Source organism: Felis catus, chromosome D1 (genome assembly GCF_018350175.1).
Source record: "Felis catus isolate Fca126 chromosome D1, F.catus_Fca126_mat1.0, whole genome shotgun sequence".
Classification (NCBI taxonomy): Eukaryota; Metazoa; Chordata; class Mammalia; order Carnivora; family Felidae; genus Felis; species Felis catus.
In genome coordinates this window covers 23,101,242-23,109,172 of record NC_058377.1, presented here as the reverse complement: position 1 = coordinate 23,109,172, position 7,931 = coordinate 23,101,242, and the positions used below count along the sequence as shown (strand labels likewise).

The 7,931-nt window shown below is 49.6% G+C and overlaps 1 long non-coding RNA gene across 1 annotated transcript; it reads right to left on the bottom strand.

The window, feature by feature from the left end:
• Positions 1-1,574: 1,574 nt before the first annotated feature.
• On the bottom strand, positions 1,575-7,470 carry LOC109491875. The gene is made up of 3 exons (XR_002145440.2): positions 4,981-7,470; positions 4,769-4,840; positions 1,575-3,276 (listed from the first exon to the last, which is right to left on the bottom strand). It is a non-coding gene; the product is annotated as an uncharacterized LOC109491875 (long non-coding RNA).
• Between the last annotated feature and the right edge of the window lie 461 nt (positions 7,471-7,931).

The following is a 7,931-nucleotide window of genomic DNA, read 5'->3' as shown; positions in this document are numbered from 1 at the left end:
CAGCAGCCTTCCATTGTTCCCACAACCTACTAAAATCCGGAAGTTCTTCTTCCCACATGTGTTCTGCTGGCTTCCCTCTCTCAACCTTATAAAGTTCTGTGATGTGTGTGTGTGGGGGGAGGGGTAGTGCGTCCATGGCAGTGGTATGTATGGGGGGTGGGGTGTGTATATGGGGTAGGTGTGGCGGGGGGCTGTGGGGTGTGTCTGTGGGGTGTGTGTGTGTGTGTGGTATAGTGTGGGGGGGATGTGTATGTGTATGTGCATAAGATCGAGAGAGATCTGAGGGCAGGACCTTGCATTTCCTCTTATTAAATTTTATCTTGCCTTACTTGCCCTCTAGGTCCAACCTACTAAGATCTGGATTTTCTTTTTCTTTTTTTTTTTACAAAATTTTTTAATGTTTTATCTATTTTTGAGGGAGAGAGAGAGAGAGAGAGTGTGTACGAGCAGGGGAAGGACAGAGAGAGAGGGAGACACAGGCTCCAGGCTCTGAGCTGTCAGCACTGATCCCGACGTGGGGCTCGACCTCGTGAACCCTGAGATCATGCCCTAAGCCAAAGTCAGACACTTAACCGACTGAGCCCCTCAGGTACCCACAGATTTTTTTCACCAAGGAGTTTCAGTTGTTCTCAGCCCCATCGAAGAGTCTCTGACCTTCTCCGAAAGAGGCAACACATGCTGTGTACTCAGCATGTGCCAGCACAAATCTGATCACTTGACATGGAAATTTCCCTCTTTAATCCTCACAATTTAGGAGGTAGGCACTCTTATTAATTCCATTTTACAGACAGAGCAACTGAGCATTAGAGAGATTAATTCCTTTTGCCAAGGTTACAAGAATGAATACATTGTGCAAAACGGATTTGAACTTGTCTATCTGACTCCAGCACATGCTTTTAACCATGACGGTATATAATCCCTATGTCTTCATCCCAATCAATCCTTAAAATTATGGAAGGAAAGACATGGGGATGATATGATTGAAGCAATAAACACGAAGAAGCATATGGAAGTAGGGATCTCCCTGTGTCAGAGTGAAAATTCTAACATGTGAGGTGAGGTGACCTCGTCTATCCCAACTGTATCTTGCCACATGGACCAGTTTGCAAGGTGACCAGGAACCCCGTGGAGAATAACTCAGACATTGACACTCAAGTCTGTATCCATCTGCAAACCTGAGAATGCGGGGAGGGAAAAGGGAGCCAAAAAAAGAAATCTCTCGAAGTCAGTGTGTTGACTAGGGCCTTTGCACATGTGGTTCCCTGTACCTAGACAGCTCTTAACACTCTCAGCTCCTCCTCTCATCCTCACCCTCCCATACCCCTTTGCCTAGCAAACTGCTCTTGATCCTTCAGTCTCAGCTTCACTATCACCGCCTCTAGGAAGCCTCCCCTGATTACCCAGACCCATTCCCATTAGGCCCAGTAGGCGTGTGTTCCTGAAGCACCCTGCCCATCTCCTTGATCTTAGTACCCTCGAAACGACTCATTTTTCTTCTTCTTTTTTTTTTAAAGTTTATTTCTTTTGAGAGAGAGAGAGAGAGAAGGCATGCGTGCATGTCGGGGAGGGGCAGAGAGAGGGAGAGAGAATCCCAACGTGGGGCTCGATCTCATGAAGTGTGAGGTCATGACCTGAGCCGAAATCAAGAGATGGAGGCTTAACCGACTGAGCCACCCAAGCACCCCAAGTGACTCACTTTCTTGTCAGACTTCTGCTAGACTTGAAGTTCCAGGACCACAGGGGCCTCAACTGTCGTGTTCTCCACTCTGACCCTGCTCCTAGTCTCCAGGCTCCTAGCGGGGCCCAGAACAGACGGTTAGAAAATCAGTGAGTGGATTTTGCAAACAGTGGGCGGAGGCAGAAGGAAGGAGGCGGCTCTCAAGCCTTTTCTAAGCCACCCTGCCTGCAGCTACTCACCATTTTATGCCACCTCTCTCCAGCCTTCACCCCTACGCCCTTGCTTGGCTTCGCTTGATGTTGAACTGGTTTTCACCACCGACCGATGTTAGTGGGAAGGGAGGACCCACAGAGCTCAGGCCAGCACCCACCTGGGCCTGGCTCTGCTCACGGAAATGCAGCTGGGGCTTTCTTCTGCTGTGGGATGTCTGGAGCTTCGTGCCTCCAGCTCGGCCAGCTTTGTCCAGCTGTGACTCAGCTATGTTTTTATCTGCCAGAGCCAGTCAGGGTCGGAAGGGCTTTAAAGATGACAGTCAGGTCACAGCCATGCACCTGTGACTCTGAAAGTGAGCTTGGACCTTGGGAAGGAAGGACGTCACTGCTCTGAGGATAAGGGCACTGACCGCTGCAACTCTGCGTCTCCACGATGGTTCTTCTGTGATCACAGCGTCAAAACAAGGGCCAAGTCTCCTGGGCTCCTCCGCCATCCTCGGAAGCTGGGATCTCCTCTCAACTCCCCCCACCCCCCCACACCCACTGGCAGGGAACAGAAGAAGCCAGCTACTGACTTACATACCCATAGAACATCAAGACTTGTGGTGCCCTTATTGTGTTTAGAATCCATTAGTGTTGGCTATTTGCTGGGTGACAATGTGTCGTAGGTCATCTTTTTTATCCTTACGTTATCAGAGCGCAGGATCATGATCTCCGTCTTCAAGTGACAAAACAAAAGCTCCGGGAGGGAATACGGGCTTGCCAGTGGTAAATCCGGCCTGGCATCCAGGCCTCTCGACCTTTTTGAGGTCCTGTGCTCTTTCTGCTACGCCCCGGCTGCCGGCTCCAGGAAGGCATCCCCGTCTGCCCCGGGGCCTTGGGGCCACCGGGCGTGGAATTTCTTTCTGACGGGGATGGAGCGCAGAAGCAGAGGCAAGAGCACCACTGGGCGCATAGCTGATTTGGTGGGGCTGGCAGTTTCCTCCCTCGGCCACGTGAAGATTTTCCAAATATGGGGAGCCATCTGTCGATGATGTGGGGCTTGGGCCGCTTGCACTCTCATCATTAGCTTGGCAGCGATGGAAAGTGAGTCCAGAAAGAGCCCTTGTGTATCATAAAGGAAATTTAAGCCGTATGGTTCTCATTCATTTACTCTTAAGTCATCAAAATGTTGGTTTTAAAGAGGCTTTTGATGTCCAACTTGCTTTCTGCTTTCTTTATGGGGGGGCGGGGGTTGCAGAGAGAGAGGAAGTCACGATTCTCTAGCTGTAAATCGCCCAGTTTGGGGAAGGCTGGAGGTGATCCAGTGCCCCAAACACTGGAAGAGGGGAGGAGGCTCCAGGCGGGGTTCTGTTTAGGAACCCAGACAGAGGCTTTCGGATTCACCTAAAATAAACCAAAAAAGTGTGCATTGAACACGATGATGAAGAAAGCGTGGCTTTGACAGCAAGTGACATGCTCGAGGCCACCGACGCTGTGGATGTAGTCCTGGGGCCAGGATTTGAATCCAGACCTCTTAACCTCTAGTGCCTCTTGGAGAAGAGGGGAAGGCGTTCCTCAGGTGGGGAGAAAGGGAAAGAGTTCTCCAGCTGGAGGATACAACCTCTGAGAAGACCCCAAGGAGGAAAGGGCACGCCCATGTAAGGGGCAGAAAGGGTAGCGTGGTGAGCGTAGGGGAGGGGCCCACGCGAGGCTGGAGTGGCTGGCAAGGGTCTTGGGGTCCAGGCGAGGATGTGGTCTCTAAGCTAAGAGCAGAGGGAAACCGCTGGAAGGTGGTGAAAGCTCTCTAGGTGATGCACCCGTGCATTCAGGGCACGAACTCCTGGAACTAAGGCTGTGGCAGCTGAGGCAAGGCAAAGTGGACAGAGTTGACAACTACTTTGGGCTTCAATTTAGAGGATTTGGAGTGTTGCATGGTAGCGAGGGAAGGGGGAGACTTTATTGAGAATGAAGAAGGAACAGCAAGTGATATTGTTGGGGAGTTCCCAGCAGAGGGTCCAGGGACTTGGATTTTTCGGAAATAACTCAGTGCTGACACTGTTATTAACACCAGAGCTCCTTTCTGAGTATGTGAGCTCCCTGAGGTTGTCCAGGCTTTGAAGCCAAGATCACTCTTGTCCTTGTAATCCAGTCTAATTAATATGCTCCCAGGATAACCCAGTAAGTGTCACAACAGAGATATAAGATGCTGGAGGAGCTAAGAGAGCCGACCGGCTGGCTCTGCAGGGGCAAGTCAGGGAACTCTTTCCTCAGGAGGTGACGTGTAAGTTGATCAGTAAGTGTTGTCAGGTGAAGAAGAAAGACGATGACCCAGGCACGTAAGAGGGCACGGGGTTGTGAAGAAGCCGTTATGCCTGGAAAACAGTGGGCAGTTCAGAGTGACAGCGACACCATGGCCCCTAACTTGGACACGTCAGGGAGAATAATCAGGAAGAGACTGGAGGGATGGGTTGGGACCGGCTGAGAAGCGCTGTGGAAGCAAAGGACTTGGATTGTATTCCCCTAACATGTAAATTCTCCTCCTCATAGGACTTGTCTTTTGCCTTTTGTTGGGGGCCTCGGAACACAAGAGAATCCTTGGGGCCAATAAGCCCTTGGAAGTTCATCTAATCCATTGTCATGTTCTTAGGGGGTACCGGATCTCAACGGCCGTGGACCCACAAACAATTTTCCTGTGTCCGCAGCATCTCAAAGAAGGGAGCTCCTGTAACCCACTGGGTCATCCATTAGTTGGTCCAGGAGCCCTAATTCTTTTCCCCTGCAGTTGCAACTACTTTTCTAGATTCTCAAAGGAATGGAAACAGTCACCATTTGCTATAATGCAACTTGCCCACATTCTTAAGCAATCTCCAAGGAAAAACATTTATTGGACACTCACTGTGTGAAAGGTTCTGTGAAGATGGGAAGATCAATAATTAGAAGACATTCTTTGGCTGCAAGTTGCTCGTATCTGGGGAGTTAGGAAAGAAAAAAGGAAACTAGTAACATAAGGCAATGTGTGCTAAGTGCCAAGCAAAATCTTCCTCCAACTCCTTCTTAGGCAGACCGGGGTTGGTCTCTGCCTGTGCTCCCATTATCCCCGGTCTTTACCTTATTTCCACGTAGCGATTATCCCATGATGGCGCGGTTGTTTGTTTCCATTTTGTCTCCCCAGCGGACTGAGCTTCTTAAGGCAGAACTGTGTCTCCTTCCTCTTTGTGTGAAGCCCTTGTCCCTCCCTCAGTATCTAGCTTATAACATGTGCTCAATAAATGCTTGATGGATTAGTAAATAAATGGTAGACAGTAAGTTTCTCATAGGGATTCAGAAGATATAAAAAAACAAGATTGACAAAGGCAGTGAAGCACCTACCATGTGCCTAACTTTTACTGGTGACAAATGAGAATCAAAATGATGCAGTAGAAAGTGGTAAGTTGAGTTGGAGGAAGGTCTCCCATAACCAAACTCCGGCTAATTTTTTCCAGGTTGTAGCCATGGCCGCTAACTGGAAACACAATGGATTCTGGGAAAATTGACGAGTGAATTGTTCTAATCTGTGGGTAAGTGCTGAGTCATGGAGATCCCGAGTCCATCCGGGGCACTCTCTTGGGCGTGGAAGCACCAGATGTTGCTCTGGCTTTTCTGGAGTTTCTTGGGATCCCACTCTCTCCACTAGAGACTGTGCCCCCTTCGGAGTTGTCCCTTTCCCTCTTGCTCAAATTAAAACAGCTAATTTTAGATGTTTCCTGATTACTCCTAGCTGGGTCTCATTAGCAGAATTAAAACAGTTAGAACCTCAGCTGGAGAAGGAGCAGCTTTCGTTGGTCCTGGTCTGTTTTTCATCTCCACATTGCTGTTGATGTTGGCTGCCTTGGCGAAAAGCAAAATGAACTCTCCCCTAAGAGCGTGGACCACGGGCTGTTGGCGGAGAGCCTGAACCAGTGGGTGAGGGGTGAAGGAACACACGCCCAAGGGAATGTGACCACCTCTGGTAGCAGGCACCTGTTTTGCTCATCACACATCTCAAAAGTGCATAGGTGTTCATTTTTTCATTTATATATTCATTCAACATTTATTGGTCACTTACTATATACCAGGCTCTGAACTCTCCCCTATCCCAGGTTCTTAGGATATGAGAACACTTAATGAATGGTTCCTGCTGCCCAAGAACTCACCGTCAAGTGGGTGCAATAGACAAGCATATGACTACCAATGCACCAATCCGTGTAGAGGTAGGTGAAGGGTACTGTGCTAGAATAACAATAAAAACAATAATCTTTGAGTGTTGGGTTCCGGGTTCTGTCCAAAGATTTTACATAAATCAATTCACTTAATTCTCACGCTAACCCTGTGAGCAGAGAGAAGGACCAGCTAACTTAGTGGAGAGTGGGAAGCAAAGAGCAGGCACGTAAAGGAAGGGAGGGCTTGCAGGTGGGTGGAATACCTGTGCAAAGGTGTGGAGGCACCATGCACAAATGGAGTCTGGGGGGTCTCTATACTTCTCCTTGCAATTCTTTTTCTCTGTCACAGAGAAGATGATTGCTGTAAATATCTTACAGTCGGTATGCCTGTTGATTACGGGCTGGATTTCAGCCATCTCCAGTGCGTTTTTATTCCACTGAAGATAACCTCAATCAATAGTTCTGGTCTCCTGCTGGATTTGCACCTTATCTAATGGGACCATGGCTGTGAGCCTCTTAATCTACACACACCAGTGTCATTGCTTGCTTCTTTCTGGCTCCTCTCCCTGCCCCCATAAGATCCCAGAAATGTTCTTCTCACTTTTAGCCTAGAGACTTTCAGGAGGGCTCTTTTCTTTCCACTAACATTGTAGTTCATTTCCTGATGTAACTGGTCACTGGGGCCCTTCTCATCTCGTTTTTTAGAGTCCCAGTGATTCTGGGACTGTCCCTAAGCAGAATCAAGAACAAAAAGACTTCCACAAATACAAGATACATCAGCAGGAGCAGCCACAGTCAGTGTCACCTGCACACAGGTCACGCTGGCTACCATAGAGTTCAGTGTCTTCCTGCCTGACAACCGATGCCGAAATGGGGATGTGTGTGGAATCTGAACCAAGGGATTGACGTGAGACCCAAATCCTAGCATGGAAAGTGAAAAAGGAAGTTGTAGAGAGAGGGGAAACGGGAGCACAGTTTGGGTCACAGAGGAGAAACTTCTGGAACAAACTGAGAAAAGTGATCCTGGAGAGACAGCAAGGTTACAAATGGTGACTTTTCCCATCCTGAGTCAGATGGCCTGAGCATCTCAGCACATCTGACCCTCACTGCCACTTTTCAAGAACCTGAGTCTCCTTCTTGGGCTCAAGGTACTTTCTTCCTCTTCTTTACGTCCTTTGTCCCGAGTCATAGAGAAACTCCAAGCCCCAGCCTGGGACAAAGTGTCAGGCATCTGAGGCCTGAATCTGGCCTCAGAAGGGACAGGATGGTGCCTCTCAAGAAAGCCGGCTTTCTTCTCGCCTTGTGCCTTGGCTCTGGATCACGATCCTCTCCAGAGCACTTGAGGCCTACAGTCTTTTTTAATGGAAACAAGAGACTCGTAAATCCCCAAGCCAGACTCCCTTAGAAGCTCCTGGCTCAGCCCCGGCCTCCCGGGCTCCCTGCCATGGGGAGCATCTCCCAATCCACTCTCCCTCTCCCCCAACAGACTTCACACATTGACTTCTGGCTCTGGTGGGGCAGCCTCTACCCGTCTGGCTGGAGGCCTTGGCCCTGCTCTGGTCACGATGGATGAGTGTCTTTGGGATGAACCATAACCCTCAAATCCTTCCAAAGTTTGGGGTTGCTGGATCCAGAGATGCTGACCCAGCATCCTGGGGACAGTCTTAGAGCTTAGGCTTTGAAGAAGTCCCAGACAGTCAACAAACCAAGAAAAGTTTAGGTGAAATCTACCCACGGTTACCTTACATGGAGGCCTCAGCCCCCAGGGCCCTCCATTCCTCGTGTGGTGCCATCCCAGGGTGCTGATCCCGCACCAGCTCCAGTCAGCTGCCCAGGAGTCTGTCTTTTCCACTCTGATGAGGGGGCTCCTAGCCCCTCCCC